At 40.1% G+C, this 22,160-nt stretch overlaps 1 pseudogene; it reads left to right on the top strand.

The window, feature by feature from the left end:
• The first annotated feature begins 15,716 nt into the window (after window positions 1-15,716).
• LOC133805651 (alpha-humulene 10-hydroxylase-like) lies at window positions 15,717-21,876 on the top strand (annotated as a pseudogene).
• The last annotated feature ends 284 nt before the right edge of the window (window positions 21,877-22,160 follow it).

The following is a 22,160-nucleotide window of genomic DNA, read 5'->3' as shown; positions in this document are numbered from 1 at the left end:
TTTGATTCAGGGGCTACCCATTCATTTGTATCTGCTAGAGTGATAGATCATCTTTGTAGACCTAGTGGTGTGTATGCTAGGGGATTTCAGACTTTGTTGCCAACAGGAGAACTGGTTGTCTCTAGGAAATGGATTAGAGCAATGCCAGTAGAGGTAGATGATAGAGAACTGTCTGTTGATTTGATTGAGTTAGAGATGGACGACTTTGATATGATTTTAGGGATGGATTGGTTATCGAAGTATGGGGCAACGATTGACTGCAAGCGCAAAATGGTGACTTTCAAACTGGAAGGGGAGGTACCCTTTGTGTTTGTGGTGACGGTTAGTGGACTGCGAGTACCAGTGATTTCAACATTAAAGGCTAGAGACCTGATGTAGGAAGGTTGCATGGGATTTCTAGCAAGCGTTATGGATACCTCTAGGGGGTGTCGGTTGGACCGGGTGAGAATAGATTGGTGTGTGAGTTTCTGGATTTGTTTCCGATAGATTTTCCAGGGTTGTTGCCGCAGCGGGAGATTGACTTTGTTATAGAGTTGGTACCAGGAGCGGAGCCGGTATCTAGGACACCTTACAGAATGGCTCCAGTAGAATTGAAGGAGTTGAAGATTCAACTGCAGGAGTTACTTGATTTGGGGTTCATCAGACCGATTTTCTCACCATGGGGCGCTCCAGTGTTGATTGTAAAGAAGAAAGATGGATCCCTTAGGATGTGTATTGATTACAGGGAGCTAAATAAGTTTACCATTAAGAACAAGTATCCACTGCCTAGGATCAACGAATTATTTGATCAGTTATAGGGAAGAACAGTGTTTTCTAAGATAGACCTCCGATCAGGTTACCATCAGTTAAGGATTAAAGAGGAGGACATACCAAAGACCGCTTTCTGAACGAGGTATGGACACTATGAATTCCTGGTTATGTCCTTTGGATTAACCAATGCCCCAGCAGCCTTCATGGACATGATGAATGAGGTTTTCAAGGATTATCTGGATAAGTTTGTGATTGTGTTCATTGATGACATCTTGGTATATTCTCAGTCAGAGACAGAGCACGAGCAGCATCAGCGGCTAGTTCTACAGCGGTTGAGGGAGCATAAGTTATATGCTAAGTTTAGTAAGTGTGAGTTCTAGTTACCACAAGTTACATTTTTGGGCCATATTGTCAGTAAGGAGGGGATTTTGGTTGACCCAAGTAAGATTGAGGCAGTCAGAGATTGGCCTAGACCGAGCAATGTTCCTGATGTGAGAAGCTTTTTGGGCTTAGCGGGGTACTATCGGCGGTTCGTAGAGGGGTTCTCCAGAATAGCTATGCCTTTGACAGAATTAACAAAGAAGAAGACAAGGTATGTTTGGACGGATAAATGTGAGAATAGTTTTAAGGAGTTGAAGCGACGATTGATCACCGCGCCAGTGCTAAGTTTGCCGACAGACAATGAAAATTTTGTGGTTTATTGTGATGCGTCCAAACAGGGTTTGGGGTGTGTGCTGATGCAAGCTGGTAAGGTGATAGCCTATGCATCGAGACAATTAAAGGAGTATGAGCAGAGATATCCCACTCATGATTTGGAGTTGGCAGCGGTGGTGTTCGCACTTAAGATTTGGAGACATTATCTCTATGGTGAGAGGTGCGAGATATACACCGACCATAAGAGCCTGAAGTATTTCTTTACTCAGAAGGAGCTGAACATGCGCCAGAGGTGGTGGCTGGAGTTGGTTAAGGATTACGATTGTGATATCCTATACCATCTTGGGAAGGCTAATGTGGTGGCTGATGCATTGAGTCAGAAAGGCCCAAGACAGTTGTTTAGTTCGAGAGAGATATCTGATAAGCTAGCTGAGGAGATGACTAGAGCATGTATAGAATTGGTGGTTGATCAGTTGGCCAACATCACCCTTCAGTCTACACTTCTTGAGAGGATCAAGGAGGCGCGGGGGAAAGATTTCCAGTTGAGAGGTCACAGAGAGAATGCCTTGGTCGGAGTGACTAAGGACTTTTCTATTTCAGAGATGGGATTACTGAAGTACAAGGGTTGGATCTGCATTCCAAGGGATTCTGATATCTGGCAGGAGATCTTAGATGAATTGCATACCACTCCCTATTCTTTGCACTCGGGTACAACGTGTACCAAGATTTTAGAGTTTTGTATTGGTGGTCGGGCATGAAGAGGGATGTGGTGGATTATGTGGCCAAGTGTTTAACTTGTCAGCAGGTCAAGGCTGAGCATCAGAGGCCAGCGGGATTGTTGCAGCCTCTGGGGATCCCAGAATGGAAGTGGGAAGATATCACCATGGACTTTGTAGTTGGTTTGCCGAGGACCGTGGGACAATATGACTTGGTGTGGGTGATTGTAGATAGGTATACCAAGTCCGCCCACTTTTTTTGCTTGTTAGGGCAACTTATACTGTGGAGCAGTATGCTGAGTTATATGTGAAGGAGATTGTTCGACTTCATGGGGTTCCGAGGTCGATAGTATTCGACAGAGACCCCACCTTCACTTCCAAGTTTTTGGAGAGTCTGCAGAAGGCTATGGGCACGCAGTTGCAGTTTAGTACCGCTTATCATCCTCAGATAGATGTACAGTCTTAGAGGACGATTCAAATATTGGAGGATATGTTATGAGCCTGTGTGCTAGATTTTGGGGGATCATGGAGTAAGTATCTCCCTTTGATCGAGTTCTCTTACAACAATAGTTATCAGGTGACCATCGGAGTGGCTCCGTATGAGATGCTTTATGGAAGGAAGTGTAGATCACCTATCCATTGGGATGAGATAGGTGAGAGGAGATATCTGGGTCCAAAGATGGTTCAGAGGACCAATGAGGTGATTGAGAAGATTAGAGCGCGAATGCTCGCCTCCCAGAGTCGTCAGAAGAGTTATTCATGGAATTTCAGGTTGGTGATCATGTGTTTCTGAGGGTTTCACCTTTGAGGGGTGTGAAACGGTTTGGTGTTCGGGCCAAGCTGAGCCCTAGGTTTGTGTGCCCCTTCGAGATTTTGGAAAGGGTTGGAGAGGTAGCTTATAGACTAGCGATGCCTCCAGCTTTATCAGGGGTTCATGATGTTTTCCATGTATCCATGCTCCGGAAGTATGTGTCAGATTCGACGCATGTTCTGAGTTATGATAATCTGGAGCTTGATAAGGATCTGTCCTATGAGGAGAAGTCAGTTCAGGTTCTTGACCGGAAAGATAAAGTCTTGCGGAGCAAGACCATCGCCTTGGTGAAAGTGCTGTGGAGGAATAACAAGGTTGAGGAGGCGACGTGGGAACTTGAGTCAGAGATGAGGGAGCGGTATCCCGAGTTGTTCAGGTAATTTCGAGGATGAAATTTCTGTAAGGAGGGGATAGTTGTAACGACCCAAATTTGCTAATAGGGCTTAGGGCCTTGGTTAGCGTTCCCGGAGGGCAATAAATGATTTAATATGCTAATATGTGAATATGTGATAAAGATGCATGTTTAGTTGAATTAAATATGCATGTGGGGATTTAGGTGCATAAATGTGATAAATATGATATGTGTGTGTTATATATCTGTGTAGCACGATATGTGTGTGTTATATATCTGTGTAGCATGATAATCTGGAGCTTGATAAGGATTTGTCCTATGAGGAGAAGTCAGTTCAGGTTCTTGACCGGAAAGATAAAGTCTTGCGGAGCAAGACCATCGCCTTGGTGAAAGTGCTGTGGAGGAATAACAAGGTTGAGGAGGCGACGTGGGAACTTGAGTCAGAGATGAGGGAGCGGTATCCCGAGTTGTTCAGGTAATTTCGAGGATGAAATTTCTGTAAGGAGGGGATAGTTGTAACGACCCAAATTTGCTAATAGGGCTTAGGGCCTTGGTTAGCGTTCCCGGAGGGCAATAAATGAATTAATATGCTAATATGTGAATATGTGATAGAGATGCATGTTTAGTTGAATTAAATATGCATGTGGGGATTTAGGTGCATAAATGTGATAAATATGATATGTGTGTGTTATATATCTGTGTAGCACGATCCGAGACAGTTCTAGAGAGCAGTTAGCCAGAAAGTCACAACGGGGTTGAGAATCCGACTCAGGGCGAGTCGAAGGGTATTTTTGGGTGTTAGATGTATTATGGGGTTATCGAGTTATGGAAATAAATATTTGGAGATATATATGAGGTTAGAATGTCTAGGAGGGGATATTGGGGAAATTTACCATTTTGCCCTCGGGGACGTTTTTGGCACCCCGAGCCTTGAGGTAACCATAAAGCTTAAGTTAAATAAAACAAAGTCTATGAAGCTTTTGGAGACTTAGAAACCGACATTCACTTTCCCTTCCCAGCTGAAGATAGTTTCTAATCTCTCTCATCTTTACTCTTTAAGACAAACTCAAGGAAACAAGCAAGGGAAAGAAATCAGTCAAGAACTAGAATTGGGGTAGAGCTTGGGAGATTCTAACCAGTAAATTGGGGCTTGGAGCTTAAGGAATTGAAGTTGGGAATTTAGGGGATCAACTTTGAATCAAAACTTAGTAAGGGTAAGTTCTAACTCTGAGAATTATGGTTGATTTCTACTGTTTTCTTAGGAAATGCATGTGAGTAGGATTTGATCTGTTCTAGGGTGTTTAGCTAAGTTTTTGGAGCAGGTTTTTGATGTTAAAACTGGGCTAGAACTTTTGTGATGATTATCTGGAATTGCTAGTTTGGTTTTGGGTGAGTTGGTTTGAAGAAAATGCAGGAAAAGATGGAGATTTCTGGATTTGGAGGCGAGGGTCGCGGCCCTAGGAGGGGGATGCCGCGGCTCGTGTGTGCGCGCGGCCTTGGGAGGCCATGGTGCTTGAGGCACGCTGCGGCGCTTGGTCAAGTGCGTCGTGGCCCGTGCGTGTTTCAGGGAGGTGTTAGCCTCTGTTTCGAGGCTAGACGCGGCATGGTCTTATAGGGTCATGGCTCTTGGTGCCATTTTGTGTTTTCAAGTGTGTTTAGGCTTGGGAACTCAAAAGTTAAGGCTCGGGATGGATTTTATCACCCGGATTGTAGAATTCAAGGTCCCGGAAATTAGAGATATGGCTCAAAGTTATTTAATGGATTAGAACTTGATGGATGAATATGGTTAATGTGTTGTGACTAGGGTTTCGACGAGGCTCAAGTTAAAGGATAGTGCTCGGGATATCGGTGCTCTAAGAGCTCGGGACGCAGGTAAGAAAACCCCTGTTCCCATGGAGCTTATATGCAGGGCTGGGCCCAATATGTTTGAATTGCAAGGCGTAGCCCTTTGTTTGAGTTTGTTAATGTTAAGTGTATGTTTATTATGCTAAGAATGCAAATGTGTAAGTGTTCGGCAAGAGCCGGGAACGGCGCAGGCCGAGGTCGGCAGGGTCCGGGAACAGCGCAAGCCGAGGTCGGCAGGGGCCGGGAACGGCTTTGGGCACGTTGAGTGCAAGGCCGAGTACGACAAAGGGCCGGGAGCAGCATTGAGCACGTGGAGTGAGAGTTTCCGGGCCGAGACCCTAAAGGATACCTGGGATATCCTCACGGTGTGGACCGCAAACCCAGTGCCTAGTAAAGCGCCTGGGACGGCTTGGCCGTATGTGTTTATCCTATTGATGGCCTATTTATATGCTATGTGTTTGTTATGCATATGTTCCTGCTTGTGAAGGTTTTCTTGCTAGGCTTTGGCTCACGGGTGCTCTGTGGTGCAGGTAAGGGCAAGGGGAAAGTCGACCAACCATGAGTACGGAGAGTGTGAAGCGACACGTACATGTTTGGCCTGCCTGGCTACCACAGCCAATGATTTTGGGAGAGGGTTGTATTAAAACTTAGATTTTGTCGTCTAGTCGACCCGGGTTGTAATTATAAGTTGTAAATATTTCTAAACAGTATTTTGGGATCCCAAGTGTCAAACACTTTATGATTTTCAGAAAATGGAATTATTTTCAAAGTTTATAACTCTGTTTATAGCTTAATCACACTTTTTGTCCTAAAATCTCGATTAACGAGTTAAACGCACATTTTAAACTCACTTAGTAACGACTCTAAGGCAGTAGGGCGTTACAGTGGGCCAGTTAGCTAATATTACCTTTCAGTCGACCCTGCTAGTGAGGATTAAGGAGGGGCAATTGGTGGATGTGCGGTTGCAGGAAGTCAGGCGGCATATTTTTGCGGGGTCAGCTAAGGATTATTTCGTCTCTGAGACTAGTATGCTTCAATATCAGGGGCAGATTTGTGTTCCAACAGATGAGAAGATCAAACGAGACATACTGGATGAGTCACACACTACGCCATACTCTCTTCATCTGGGTACCACAAAGATATATCAGGATCTTCGAACATTATACTGGTGGCCCGGGATGTGGTAGAGTATATGTCTAGATGTTTGACATGTCAGCAGGTAAAGGCTGAGCATCAGCGACCAGCGGGATTGCTTCAGCCTTTGGGTATCCCAGAATGGAAGTGGGAGGACATCACGATGGATTTTGTGGGAGGATTACCCAGGACAGTGGACTTTGTGACTCGGTGTGGGTTATAGTTGACAAATACACCAAGTCAGCTCATTTTCTACCACTGAAATCGACCTATACAGTGGAACAGTATAGTTCATCTCCATGGGGTTCCAAAGTCTATTGTGTTTGATCGAGATCCCATCTTTACCTCTATGTTTTGGGGAGCTCTACAGAAAGCTATGGGGACTCAGTTGAAATTTAGCACAACTTTTCATCCTTAGACTGATGGACAGTCTGAGAGGACGATTCAAGTATTGGAGGACATTCTTAGGGCGTGTGTGATTGATTTCGAGGGGTCTTGGAGTAAGTACTTATCGTTGATTGAATTCTCGTATAACAATAGTTATCAGTCCATGATTGGGGTGGCCCCTAATGAGATGTTATATGGGAGAAAATGTAGATCACCCATACATTGGGATGAGATGTGAGAGAGGAGGAACTTAGGACCAAATATGGTTCAGAAGACTAATGAGGCTATTGAGAAGATTCGAGACAGAATGCTTGCTTCGCAGAGAAGAAAGAAAAGCTACGCTGATCCTAAGCGTAGGAACGTGGAGTTCCAGGTTGGGGACCATGTGTTTCTGTGAGTCTCACCATTGAGAGGAGTAAGGAGATTCGGAGTAAAGGGCAAGTTGAGCCCTCGGTTTGTTGGACCTTTTGAGGTCCTGGAGAGGATTGGACAGGTGGCTTATAGGTTGGCCTTGCCACCGTCGTTGTCAGGGGTTCACGATGTATTCCATGTCTCCATGTTGCGGAAGTATGTTTCAGATACAACGCATGTACTGAGGTATGAGGACTTAGAGTTACAGACAGATTTTTCCTATGAAGAGTGACCAGTCTAGATTTTGGATTGGAAGGACAAAGTATTACGGAATAAGACAATTCCGTTAGTTAAGGTGTTGTGGAGAAATAGCAAGGTCGAGGAAGCGACCTGGGAGTTAGAGTCAGCGATGCGGGATCAATATCCCGAGCTAGTCAGGTAAATTTCGAGGACGAAATTGTCATTAGGAGGGGATTGTTGTAACGACCCCAAAATTTTCTAATAAGGCTTAAGGGCCTTGATTAGTGTGCCGGGAGGGCATAATTGACTTATATGTGATTTGAACGAATTTGTTGATTTAAATGCATAACTATATGATAAAAATGCGCGTATGATTATATGAATGTAAATGTGATATATATATATAGTATTTGTGAGAACCACATTATTATGTAAGCAGGTTAGCAGAGAACTACTTGAGGCGATCCTAGGGAGCTAGATAGCAGGAGAAGTCACAACGGGGCTTAATATTTGACTTTGGATAAGTCAGGGGTATTTTAGGTATCAGGTAGTTATTTAGACTATCGGGTTATGTAAAATAAATATATGGAGATATATTTAAGGTTAGGAAGTCTAGGCGGGAATGTTGGGGAATTTTACCGTTTTGCCCTCGGGGACGTTTCTGACACCCCGAGCCTCGGGATTGACTTAATTAGCCAAAGTTAGACTTAGCCAAAACAGAAGCTAGTGGAACAAAATAGACCGACCCTCTATTGTTCAGCCCTCCTTTTCTCATCTCTCTCAAGAAAATTAGTGAAAACCAAGGTGAATTCAGCTAGGAATTCAGTGATTTGAGGATAGAGCTTTGAGGAAAGAGCTCAATTTCAGCCAGGGAATTCAACCATAAACTAAGGTAAGCACTGAATTTAATTTTGACTAATTGATTATAAGGTTCATGGATTGAAAACTAAGGATTCCTAGGTTCTTAATCTCAAGGTTGAATTAAGGTGGAAAGCTTGGGAGTTGGCTTGGATTTTGCTTAGAGAAGTGATTCTGCAGTGGAGGTAAGCTTGAATCCATAAAGTTAATGACTGAATTCTGGTGTTCCATTATTGGTTTCTGTGTTCTTAAGTTCTTGAGTTTCAGAAATTAAAAATGGGATTTTAATGAGTTTTAACCTGGTTTTTCTGTTGGATTATGTTGTTAGAGTCATGATAAAAGTGTTGTGATTAATGGGTCTTGAATTAGGGAGCTTTGGGATGGTTTTAGATAAGGTTTAGATGCTAGGAATGGTTAATTTTCTGGGCACGAAGGGAAGGGCCGCGGCTCTATTCTAGAGCACTGCGGCCCTAGGATGCGAAGGAGCCAGGGAGGCTCGGCCAAAGGGAAGCGTCGCGGCGCCCAAGGATAGGGCCGAGGCGAGTGTCTGCTCTCTGGGAGGGGGCTTGGCTCTGTTTTAGGGGCAGGCTGTGGCTAGGCTTCAAGGGCCGCAGCCCTTAGGTGCACACTTGAACATTTGGGGATTTTGGGCACGGGAATGTAGTCTAGGGTGCTCAGGATCGATTTCCCCACCGTGCTTGGTGGAATTCGATGTCCCGGAAGCTGGTATTGTACCCAGAGACCTTTACTTGAATATTAATGAAACCCAATACCTTGGTTGTGACTAGGTGTTAAAGGTAGGGCTCGGGAATGGATCGTGCTTGAGGAGCGTCACTCGTAGTTAGTGAACGCAAAGACTAAAGGTAAGAAAACTGTACCTGGTTGTATATCTGTAATGGGACTAAGGGTTCCCTAATGTGTATGCTTGAAAGGATGGTATTATGCCATGTAAACTAAACAGTGAACCAACGGCCTAAGAGTGCCAAGGGTTACACTAGCGCACAGGGCGCAGCTTGGCCATTGGTAGCCGAGGACAGCTTAATATGCACTGAGCTCGGTTTAAGCGGGCCGGAGTCAGTGGGGTAAACAGAGGGTGCGGCCTAAGTTGTCAGCCCTGACTATTATGTGACCTGATTATTATGAAACTTGAATGTTATCTGTGATTAGTTGCACCCTTGATTCTGATTATATGCTGAATGGCTAATGTGGATTATTTGATGGTTGATCGTGCTTAAAGAATTGACTATTTGTTATTATTGTTTGTGTTGCACATTATGTTTTCTTGCTAGGCCTTAGCTCACGGGTGCTACGTGGTGCAGGTAAAGGCAAGGGCAAGCTTGATTAGCCCTGACTTGGAGAGCTCTGCGTCCGAATGCACATGACCAGCTGCTCAGCCGCCACGGTTGGGGCTTAGGCAGGGGCGCAAAAACCAGAAATGTCTATTTTGCCTTAGTATGGCTGATGGTTGTTTGTATTTTATGAAATTCCGTAAACCAACTTTTTAAACTCTATTTCTTTTTGGGATCCCATGTATTACACTGCTTAATTATATAAAGTGAAACTTTTGAGACCAAAACCTTTTTAACCCTAGCTCATACATGTTTAGTGACACGTTTTTTAATTAATGACTTGATTAGCAGGTCCCGCACCTTTATAAGTACACAGTGTAGCGGTCTTGGCTATCCAGGGCGTTACATAGACTATAGAGTAGTGTTGGCCAACCGACCCACAACCAGCTCTATCCTCGCTCTAGCCATCTCTTCTGCTAGTTCCTTCAATATCTGCTTCGAACCAAACAATTGCCCTGGCCTCCTCTGTCTCAATGCATCTACCACTACATTGGCTTTTCCTGGGTGGTAAATGATGTCACAGTCATAGTCCTTTACCAATTCCAGCCAATGTCTTTGTCTCATCTTTAAGTCCTTCTGGGTGAAGAAATACTTCAAACTCTTATGATCAGTGTATATCTTGTATTTCTCTCCATACAAGTAATGTCGCCAAACTTTTAGTGCGAATACCACTGCTACCAGTTCCAAATCATAGGTAGGGTTCTGCTGCTCATATTCCTTTAACTGTCGCAACGCATAGGCAATAACCTTCTCATTCTATATCAACACGCATCCCAACCGTAATCTCGATGCATCACAGTACAATACAAACTTCCCTCCCCCCGAAGGGAGGCTCAACACCGGAGCAGTAATCAATCGTCGCTTCAACTCCTAAAAGCTACCCTCACACTTTTCTGACTAGGTGAACCTCATATTCTTCTGTGTCAACTCAGTCGACGGCTTGACAATCTTTGAAAACCCTTCAACGAACCTTCTATAATATCCTGCTAATCCAAGGAAGCTCCTAACCTCCAAGGCGTTCCTTGGCCTCGACCAATCCCTAAATGCTTCTATCTTGGCCGGATCTAACTTAATCCCATCTCCACTAACAATGTGTACGAGGAATGCCACTTTAGGTAGACAGAACTCACACTTCTTAAACTTAGCATACACTCGATGCTCTCTCAATCTCTGCAATACTAGTTGGAGATGGCTCATGCTCTGCCTCTGAACTGGAATAAACTAGGATGCCGTCAATGAAGACAATCACGAATTTATCTAAAAAGTCCTTGAACACCATGTTCATCATATCCATAAACGTTGCTGGGGCATTGGTCAAACCAAACAATAAGACCAAGAACTCATAATGCCTATACCTCGTACGGAAGGTCGTCTTTGGAATGTCCTCGTCCTTGATCCTCAGCTAGTGATAACCAGATTGAAAATCAATCTTCAAGAATACTGTCTTACCATACAGCTGGTCAAACAGGTCATCTATCCTTGGTAGGGAGTACTTGTTCTTGATGGTCAACTTGTTCAAATCCCTGTAATCTATACACATTCTCAGAGTCCCATCCTTCTTCTTCACAAATAAAACTAGAGCACCCCACGGCGAGAAGCTAGGTCTGATAAATCCCAAGTCTAGAAGCTCCTGCAATTGTATTTTAAACTTCTTTAACTCTTCTGGAGACATCCCATATGGTGCCCTTGACACTAGCTTTGTACCTGGTGCTAACTCAATAACGAACTGAATTTCCCTGTGCAGCAGCAATCCCAATAAGTCTTTAGGAAACACGTCTAAGAACTTGCATACCAGTCTAGTCTCTCCTGGCCCCATTGGCGTAACTCTAGTGGTATCCACCACACTAGCTAGAAAGCCTATACAACCTCCTTTTAATAGGTCCCTAGCCTTCAACGTTGATATCATAGGAATGCAGGGTCCATGCATAGCACCCACAAAAACAAAAGTGTCCTCACCCTCTGGCTCGAAAGTCACCATCTTCTTTCTGCAATCTATAGTGGCCTCATATCTAACTATCCAATCCATCCCCAAAATCATATCAAAATCGTCCATCCCCAACTCAATCAAATCTACTGATAGTTCCCTCCTATCCACCATCACTGGCAGTGCTCTAATCCATCTCATAGAAACTACCAGCTCCCATGTAGACAGTATAGTCCCAAACTCTGCAGTATAATACTCACTAGGCCTACACAATCTATCAATCACTTTACTAGAAACAAATGAATGTGTAGCACCAAAGTCAATCAATACAGTATATGAAAAGCCAGCGCTAAAAGTTGACCTATAACTGTCGAGGGACTAGCCTCAGCCTCTACCTGTGTCAAGGTGAACATTCGAGCTGGAGTCAAGCTGTTCTCCTTCCCTGGTTCCTCTTTCTTCAACGTCGAGCAATCCTTCTTGAGGTGTCCAACCACCCCGCACAACTAACATGCCTTTGTTCGGCATTCACCTAGATGGCGATTCCTGGATCTAGTACAATCTGGATACCTCCTCCATGACTCACCACCTCCCTAGCGGCCACCCTAGGCACCCTGGCCCCTCCTATCAAGACCAGCAGTGGTCGAAGTGTCAGGGGTCTTTTTATTCTAATCGCTGGGGCCTCTACCCCTACCAGACCCTGTAAATGGAGGCACTGTCCTATGAACATCCCGTCTCGCAATGTTCTCCCTCCATATCTTGTTCTCTACCTCCTCAGCCGAGAGGACATTTTCAACCGCTTGGGCATAAGTCGTTTCCCCAGGTACTAATGTGATCCTCACTTCTCGGGCTATCATAGCATTAAGCCCTCGAATAAACCTGTCCTGCCTAGCTGCATCTATAGGCACTAGATCTGGTGCAAACTTCACCAGCCTATCAAGCTTTAGGGCATACTCAGTAACTGTCATACTGCCCTGCACTAACCCAGTGAACTCATTCATCTTCGACGCCCTGACGGCAACGTTATACTAATTCTGGTTGAATAGATCTCTGAATCCATCCCAACTCAGTGAAGAAATGTCTCTAGTCTAGGATGCCACCTCCCACCAAATGCGAGCATCCTCTCTAAGAATATAGGTGGCACAGGCCACCCTATCATTACCTTACACCCTTATAAAATCCAAGATGGAGGTAATCATCTCATCTGCTGTTCAGCCTTCAGTGGATCTGTTCCTCCCTCAAAGGTTGGAGGATGTTGTCTCCTGAATCTTTCATAGAGTGGATCCCACCTGTTTCCAATCTCAGGTGGCTGTACAGTTGGTGCCACAATAGGTGGCAAGTTAGGTGCAACACTCTCTGATGGAGCCTGCTGCCTCAAAAGGTGAATCTGCTCTTCTTGACTTTAAACTCTATCTTGCATATCAGCAAGCAACTACTGCCAATTCTCAAGGGTTGGCGAAGGGTTCTGGCCCTGCTCCTCATCTCTAGATTCGACCCCATTGCCGACTAGTCGTATTGATCACCTTGGATGCATAAATATCCAAGTTTATCTGCAATCAATGACTCGACTAGTCAAGCAATGATGACAAGTTTATATTCATTCCTTGGTCCAACGCCAATATCCAAGCCACAATGCACAATCATGATGCAAACAAGCATAGAAACAATTATTTAAATACAGTAGTAATGCTAATAAGCACGCCTTAACATATTCACATAGTAGTCAAGGGTCAGGCCCTATCAGTATATCTCATGGTCCCTATTAATCACATAGATAATGCATTTACATTTCATTTAAACATTTAAGTATATAATCACATATATGGTTACCAAACCCTGAGTCGAGCTTGTCTTTAGCATTGAGTGTACATGCCTAGCCAGCCTTTAGGAACCCTTAAACCTAGACTGCTCTGATACCAAGTTGTAACGTTCTGTGTAACCAAGATCGTTACACTGTGTGTTTAAAATAGTGCAAGATCTGCTACTCAGGTCGTTTGAATATAAATGTGTTTCGAAAGTCATCTAATAGGTTAGGGTTAAAATATTTTGATCATAAAATGATTTATTTTCATTAAAATAAAGGTTTGATACATAGGATCCCAAAAATAAGGTTTACATGGTTGAAAACAACCCTCAAAAGTTGGTACAACAAAAGGCAGTCTAAATGGCAAGTTACAGTTTTGAACCCTAGTTCTTGTAATTCCATCGGTCGTGGCAGTCGAGCAGCTGTCAATGTACACTCTGCCCCCAAAGCTCTCTAGCTCATGGTTGGTCCAACTTCCCTCTTCCTTTACCTGCACCACGTAGCACTCGTGAGCCAAGGCTTAGTAAGAAAACCATGATCAACAAGCATAGACAACAACAAGAACATTTAACAAACTTCAATCCAATCAGTTTCATTAATCAACAGGCTACAAGTATTGTAATGACCCAACTACTCTAGACTTTTGGACCATTAACGAAAACTAAACATACTAATCCTTAATAAAACTTACATTGTAAAAATACCATAACTTTATTAGGAAACTTATAAAAATAAGAGTCACTTACATAAATTGTCAAGTAGGATATGGGATCCCATTGTTTTAAAAACAAAACATAATTTAAAATAAAAAGGAGTTACATAGCAAGTGCGGAAAAAATACATGTAAAACCATAAAAACAAGACTACATCCTCGAAAATCGAACTCTCGACTCCTTGAATCCATTCATCACCGATACACAATCCCCAAGCATTTACGGACCTTATCGCCACTATAGCTATTTTCCTGCACATATAAACAAAAAGGAATGAGCCTAATGCCCAGCAAGGAAAATCTACCACACAGTTCATATACATAAATTTCATAAGAAACATAAAAACATAACATAACACTTATCTCATACACATACTATAATGGCCATTATTACTTGGGGTCCCATAGACTAACAAGTCATATGCCCATGAGATTAGTGGGGTTCTACTAGCTAAGCAGGTCATATGCCCATAATCTATTTGGGGTCTTGTTAGTCATATGGGTCATATGCCCAAGCCTACAAACATACATATCATAATACTTATCATAACATAAGAAACATAAGATAACATATAAAACATATAACATATGAATTTCTATCCTATTTTCCTTACCAAAATTACCAGGATAAGAGGACAGAGGTGGGACTTTGGAACACTCCTAAGAACCATTTGAAAAAGAGTGAGTATAGATGTGGATGCCAAAAATCCACCAAATAAAAACTCTTTAGTCCCTGGTCGGGACCTAGGGATAAAGGTCACTTATTCATGCTATTGGGCTCGAGCCTGTAGGCCTTGTTGAATACAGGAGATCATCTCCTGAGAAACAACACATTATGAGCCACAAGGTTTGGCCCTGCTAAGCTAAGGGGCCACAATGAATACTGCAAGAGGATAAGTCACTACACCAAACACCCATTACCATAACACATTGTTATAATACTATTTAAAAAGAGTTATTGTATATTAAGAAAGTTTGAGGCGGGAAGGGAAAATAAAATAGCGCCAATCACTAAGTTTTTTCTACAGTAGACTCCCGTGTACCCATTTCCCATATACCCATTTCCCTCATTTTCTTCTCTTTCTCTTCCTGGTATACTCTCCCGTGTCTCACTTTCTTCTCTATTTCTCTTCCTGTATACCCATTTCCAGTGTCTCATTTCCCATTTCCCGTGTCTCATTTCCCGGACCTATCTCTCTCGGTCTCTCACTCCCCTTCACGAAATACAATCTACACCACATTCGAAGGCGATATAGGAGGCATGATCTTCCTTGGAGTCTTTGGCCAAATCAGACTCGTGAGGTCGGTGAACTAGGTGGAAAGTGCAGGTCAGTGCTGTGGAGATAGAAAGGCTGATGGATGGATCCTTCCACTGTCTTTGAACATTGAAATCAGGTAATGTTCTCGTCACCATCACCAAATGCTTTTCCCTTGCTCTCTCTCTAGCTCCCTTTCTTCTCTCTCTTCTTCATTCTGATTTGATATAGGTAGAACTAGCATTTCTATGTTGATTTGATATAGCCTAGGCTTTGGGTTAACCAATTTCACCTCTGATTTGTTGAAATGTTGTGAAAAAATGACTCAAAATCCCAATTTTAGTTATTGGGTTTCTGAGTTCTTGAAGAACATCGAAGCTTAAATTAGAGAAACTAAAGAGGAAATGGGGGCATGGACCCTAATTCTCGATCTTTAGTCTTCTGCTTTGTTTGATTGATGAAAAGATACATGGCTTTGAATCTTAGATGACTTCTAAGTAATTATTATACTCATATTAATCTAGATTCTAGATGTCGTTGATTCAGTGATATTACATACTTATTATCTGCATTTTATTTGCTTTCTTATTTGATTCAGGGATGTGACTACAACCACTGGTTCATCGTCATGGATTTCCCCAAGGACCACAAACCTTCCCCTGAAGAAATGGTTCGTACCTATGAGGAAACCTGTGCCAGGGGCTTAAACATCAGGTCTAATCTCACCCTTTCTCTGTCTATATACATATATATTTATATATTTATATACCATCTTCTTTCTCCTGCTGCCTTTTAAATCTTTAACTTCTCAAAACCTTAGTCTCTCTCTTGAAACCCCAATTTCCCATGTTTTTATTTCTTCAATTTTTGAGTATAGTAACAGAGGAAGAAAAATATATAGGAAGATTTATGTTAACGCCTCCAGTGCCTAGCTTCGAGTACAAGTAATTTGAGGTTTTTTGGTTTTGAGAGAGATTGCATTAGAAAAAATAAGTATACCAACATAAATTTTAGGTTGTGTTTTAGTTTTTTTTTATGGGAACTACTAATTTTATGCTGCAAAATTTATTTTTCAAATATAGTTACTTATGATTGTTCCTTCAATATAATTTTTATCAATTTGTTTTTAATTTTTTTTAATTATGATTGGGATAGTTGTGATTAACTATTAACTAATTCAATATAATTTCGTGTTAGTGGCTGTTTTTTTTTTTTTTTTTTGCTGAGCTTTCAAGTCTGTTTTCTTGGGTTGAACTTATAATTTAATTTACTAATGGGAAATTGTGTTTGGAGGATGGTTCTGGGTATTTGATCCACTAATGGGAATTTCTTGTTTTCTTTTACTAGTTCTCTTTGAAATGTTTTCATTTACTTGCTATGAAGTATTATAACCATCATATTACACTTGCAAAAACCTAATTTGTTCATGCATAGCTGCGATACTTAAACAGGGGCAACTATTGCTTTGAGATACTTATGATGTGGTTTTGAATTGTCTGTGTCTAGTACTAAGGCTATGAAGGCCAGAGTTTACTGGTGCCATTGCACAGGATCATTTGAATCCTTTGCTATTGCCAAGTCCTTATTTTGCTGTGTTCTTTTTCCCGCCTAAATGCAGATTAAAGACACCTCTGGTGCTGCAAATGATTGGAGGTATAATTAGCTTCTAATTTCTCTCCCATTTTTCTTTTCCAAAATATTTGGGAAGTTGGACCGTAACCCTTTGTACCTTGCAATGACATCCAGAATGCTTACATATAGTTTTTCCCTTTGTTCTACTATCAGTTTTTATCTCCTTGGAATTAAATTTTGACAGACAATGTGGATATGATGGGTTGCAAGGACACAAGAATGATGATGAAAAAGTTTTAGAGTTTTCTCAGGAAGAAAGTGTATGCTAAGATAAATTTGTTTACTCTTCATAATAAGTGTATCACTTTATCTATGTTGGATTAACAATTTTCAATTTTTTTTTTTTTTTTTTTTTTTGCAGGCTACTAAAGATTTAGGCTCAAGTTCAACCTGTAAGTCAATATCCATGTCACTTGTCTTATTGTTTAAAATGTTTTGATATTTAGAAGTAGCTTAATCTCTGTGATATTTATGAGGAAGGATTCTCTGTGAGGATAATATTAATTGGAAAGCCTCTATTTTGACATGGACTTCCGATGTTAAGATTATCAATTAGTGAAGGAGTGAGATCAAAGAAACTTGACGTTGAACATTTTCCTATTTATTTTTTTTCACCATGTTAACCAAATAACTTATTAAGGACCTGATTTAAAACAAGCATCCTTGGAAACAGTTGATTGATCTATTTTTTGAGTGCTTGGTCTACACTAATGGTGATGCATGTTTCTTGGATAGTTTTCTTTGCCATTGACATATTATACAAAATTAATATTCTTCTGATAGAATAACCAGTCATTATCTTATTCTAGTTCTATGATATTTTATCATCCATTAATTATCTTGTACTTTTTTTTAGAAGTTTTTACATGTTATGACTACCTGTCTATCCGTAGCCATAGTATTCAATTATTTCTTCTACAATATTAAGCAGATTGTGGCTATAATTTTTCATTGTCTGTTATATGAGCTTTCTATGCAAATTATGACAAGTTATGCGTGTAATTCATGTAATTCACAAACAAACAGCTTGGTGTTAAAGGAGTGCCCTTTGTCACCATATTTGTTCTTGGTGGTCTCTCTCTGTTGGCCTTGATTTTCCTCAAAAGATGCTTCTTTGCCAATAATAATAAGAAGAAGAGTGGATACTCCAGACTCCCTACTGTGCCGAATACGTGTTTGTTGTTTTGTTTTGGTCAGAACTGAAATGGGTTTGTGATTAGAGAGTGAGTATGTAAGTGTGTAGATTGGTTTGTTGTGTTGTTCAGGGGTTCCTGGATTACCAGTGATAGGGAATTTGCTGCAGTTGAAGGAGAAGAAGCCATACATGACGTTTACTAAGTGGGCCAATACTCATGGTCCTATCTATTCCATCAGAACAAGTGCTTCCACTCTAGTCGTTCTCAATACAACTCATGTTGCCAAAGAGGTACACAAGTTTCAACCTTTTCAGTTCTGATTGACTCATTGTCATTTTCATTCTATTCAAAGGTTACTTGTGTAATTTGAGTGATTAAAGCTATCAATAATCCACTGTAAGAACTATTCAACAATTTATAATATTGGTTATGTGCTACAGTATAATGATTAAGAAAAAAATCAACTCTGTCATTTAAAATATTATAATTTAAAACCATAATTAAGAAAAGAGAATTATTCAATAATGAATATGAGTATGATGACTCATATGAATGTACAAATATAAAATTGATTATTCTCAGTAAGTTGTTGATGATCAAGAACTGAACTTTAACTTGAAATTAACCAGGCAATGGTGACTAGATTTTCATCCATATCTACCAGAAAGCTGTCAAATGCCCTGAAAATGCTCACTAGTGATAAGTCTATGGTTGCCATGAGTGACTACAATGATTTTCATAAGATGGTAAAAAAACACATACTTGGAAATGTTCTGGGAGCCAATGCTCAGGTGGGTATTGAATTTTGTTATGATTAAATTTTTTACTTATCATTTCACTGCTTCTATTATTTGTGCTCATAATCATTCACTGTTCTATATTTACTGCATTCAGAAATGACACTGTTGTCACAGAGACACTATGGCAGAAAATATCTCAAAAAGATTTCATGCTCATGTGGAAGACTTTCCTGATGAAGCTGTGAACTTTAGGGAGATATTTGAGTCTGAACTCTTTGGAATATCTTTGAAAGAGGTGAGTTCCTCAATATTAATAGGATTTCAACATAAATGTCTCTTGAGTGCTTATTTGATTAGTAATTTAGTCTTGAGATTTTTTTCTTAATTTTCAAGTCTTTTCTAGTTAATTTTTTTAACAAAAACTTTAGTTTTTATACAATACACCTCCCAAAGTCCAAAACTTTTTTTACACATTATAAAGTATTAAAAAAATCCATTCAAAAGTTACTGTTATTTATGCCACTTGGTTTGCAGGCCCTGGGAAAGGACATAGAACAAGTATTTTATGTGGAGGAGTTAAGTGGCCATTTGACAAGGGAAGAAATATTCAAAGTTCTAGTGATTGATCAAATGGAGCGAGCCATTGAGGTGGATTGGAGAGATTTCTTCCCTTATCTCAAATGGGTTTCTAATAAGAAGATTGAAAACAAAATTCAAACAATGATTTTTTGAAGAAAAGCAGTGATGAATGCGCTTATTCAGGAGCAAAAAAATCGAATTGCTTCAGGAGAGGTTTGTTTTTTATTTTAATTTTGTCACAACCTCATTATAGTCTACCAATAATTATACATATTCATATACATGGAACTGGGTAATAATGATGTGAAACTACAGGAACTAAATAGCTACATAGATTATTTGGTGTCTGAAGCAAAAACACTGACAGAGGAGCAAATCAATATGTTGTTGTGGGAAGTAATCATAGAGACATCAGACACTGCTTTGGTTGCAGCAGAATGGGCCATGTACTTTATGCATGCTTTATGTTTATGCATGCTTTATGTTTTTGAAGTAATGTGGTGCCTGCATAATAGTTTCTTATTCTGTCATGCTTTATGTATATATGATAAGTTCATCTTTTCAAATGATTATTATTTAAAATACTGAAGTTAAAATGTTGAATTTGTCTCAGATTCTGTCATGAATGAAATGGTATGGAGCTCTTTTGTTGTAGCTTCTGTTTTATTTTGGATATTTGTATGTGGGTTTTGCTGTTAATTGATTTGGTTTTACCTTGAAATTTCTATGTTCTGTTTTCATTAGGGATAGTTAGTAATATTTCTTATTGTATCATTAATACGGTTTGTTGTGACCAAAATATTTTCTACTAGGGATCAAAATCTTGTATTCTTTTGTGATTCTAAACTGTTTTTTACTTTATAGTAATTTATGAGATCTGTTATTTTATTGTTCTGCACTCTACAATCAAGTGATCAAATTCTTTATTTCACTATCCCTTGCATATATTGATCACAAAATTTGACTCACAAAAATGTGATTTTGGTGCCTTTAATTTGTACAATATTATGATAATTACTATCTCATTTTTATTGTTACTGTGTCCCATAAGCTAATCTCAATAATTTTATTACTATTGTGGTTGGATTAGTATTGCAAGTAAATTTTGTTTAACTTCTCTATCATTTTCCCCCTGTTTCTCTCTCACACATATATACATGAATACATATTTCTTATTATTAAGTCATTACGGTATACTCAAAGTTTTTATGCATACCATCTGTTTGAGGAAAAGTCTGAGTTAAAATCAGTATTCTTTTGTTTTCATTCTGATTTGGTTAAGTCCGAACCAAGAAAACTTGGGCGTTTCTGGTGTGTTTGATTAAATTCCTGTTAGCTGACTTTTTGTTCGATATTGTTAGCCATTTTTCTGTGTGTTTGTAATCTGTTTCTAGTGTGTGAAAGATGTGTGTTAATGAGCAGTAATAAATTCGGGTGTAATTAGACATGGGGTATCTGACTTCACACTTGACTTGGAGCCTCTTATATGTTATATGAGAGATATTTCATTAAGAAATAAAAAAAGGAGAAATCCTTGGCTTTTTACTTGTTTGTTCTAACAGTGTTCCTGTGTATAATTTTCTATCGAAAGGAAGAGTCAAGAAATCAGTTTGATTAAAATATTGGTATACTGTTACAAAAAAAAGCATTACTGTTTTTGAGTTTTTTTAGTCTTGGGATGGTATAGTTTACAATGTCATAAAGTTGAGGCAAATTACTAAGGAGTTGTTTTTAGACTTATTTATTTTGGCAAATCAGTTTGGATGATGATTTATTTTGGTTTCATGGTTTATAGGAAGCAAGAGCTCTACTAGGAAGACTTGAGTATCGAAAGGGTAACATAGAAGCTGCACTTCATGTATTTGAAGGAATAGACATTGCTGCAGTGACTCCTAGGATGAAAGGATCCATTTCTAGAAGATGTGAACAAAATAGACGCCGTTCACAGAGTGATTTTGTCCCACCTATGTCCATGCACGCTGTTAGTCTGCTCCTTGAAGTTGTTCTTCTCAAAGCAAAATCATTGCAAGGCCTTGGAAGATATGAAGGTATTTCCTTTACCTAACTGTAATTTCATTCTTAGTTCATAGCTTTGGAATTCTGTTTCACATTATTGTTGCTGCTATCTAGTACTAGTCAAAGTAGTTTTTCTTTTCCTGATATTTTTATTGTATTTAGTAAAATGATAGAAAAGATGATTGGATTATTACTTGTTGATTTTCATTTCTTAGATATCTAAAAAGTTTAAGATTACTAAAATAGCAAACTTTTATGATCCACACAAACTCCCAATCTTTCTTCCTGTACTTCTTGCAGAAGCTGCTCAATCGTGCAAAGTTATTTTGGAGACTGTAGAATCTACTCTGCCAGATGGCTTGCCTGAAAACTTCACTTCAGATTGTGCTCTCCCAATATTTTTACTATGTATATTTAAAGTAATTCTCAAATTCAGGTTGTGTAGACTGTAGAATAGACAAACTCTCTGTCAATGATACAGAACATGGCATTCCATATTGTGGCAGTTTGTTACTATGGGATACCTGTCAAAATGGCTATTTCCCCTTGTTTAGAGGGCTGGGGATCGGAGACCAATTTCAAATGGTTGTTTTTATAATTTTTAAACAATTGGAAATTTATGAACCTAATTGAGATAAAAGTAACAGTCAATTACTTGGAAAAAGACAGTATCAGGCAGCTCGAATAGAAGTGGAATTGGATATTACAATACTTTTAAGTTATGCTGAACCTTTATGATTAGTAATTAATTCTTATTCTTATTGTTGCAGAGTGTTCTTGGAAAAACTGGGCAAACACCACCCCTTTTGCAGTATTTTGGTACTCTCTTGACCAGAGGAAAGCTTAATGCTTTCGAGTCATTGGAACTATCACCTCTTGTTGTGAACCAGAACAAGAATAATTTGTTGGAAAATTGG

Source organism: Humulus lupulus, chromosome X (genome assembly GCF_963169125.1).
Source record: "Humulus lupulus chromosome X, drHumLupu1.1, whole genome shotgun sequence".
NCBI lineage: Eukaryota > Viridiplantae > Streptophyta > Magnoliopsida > Rosales > Cannabaceae > Humulus > Humulus lupulus.
The sequence above is the reverse complement of the archived record's forward strand: the minus strand, read 5'-3'. Positions and strand labels throughout refer to the sequence as shown.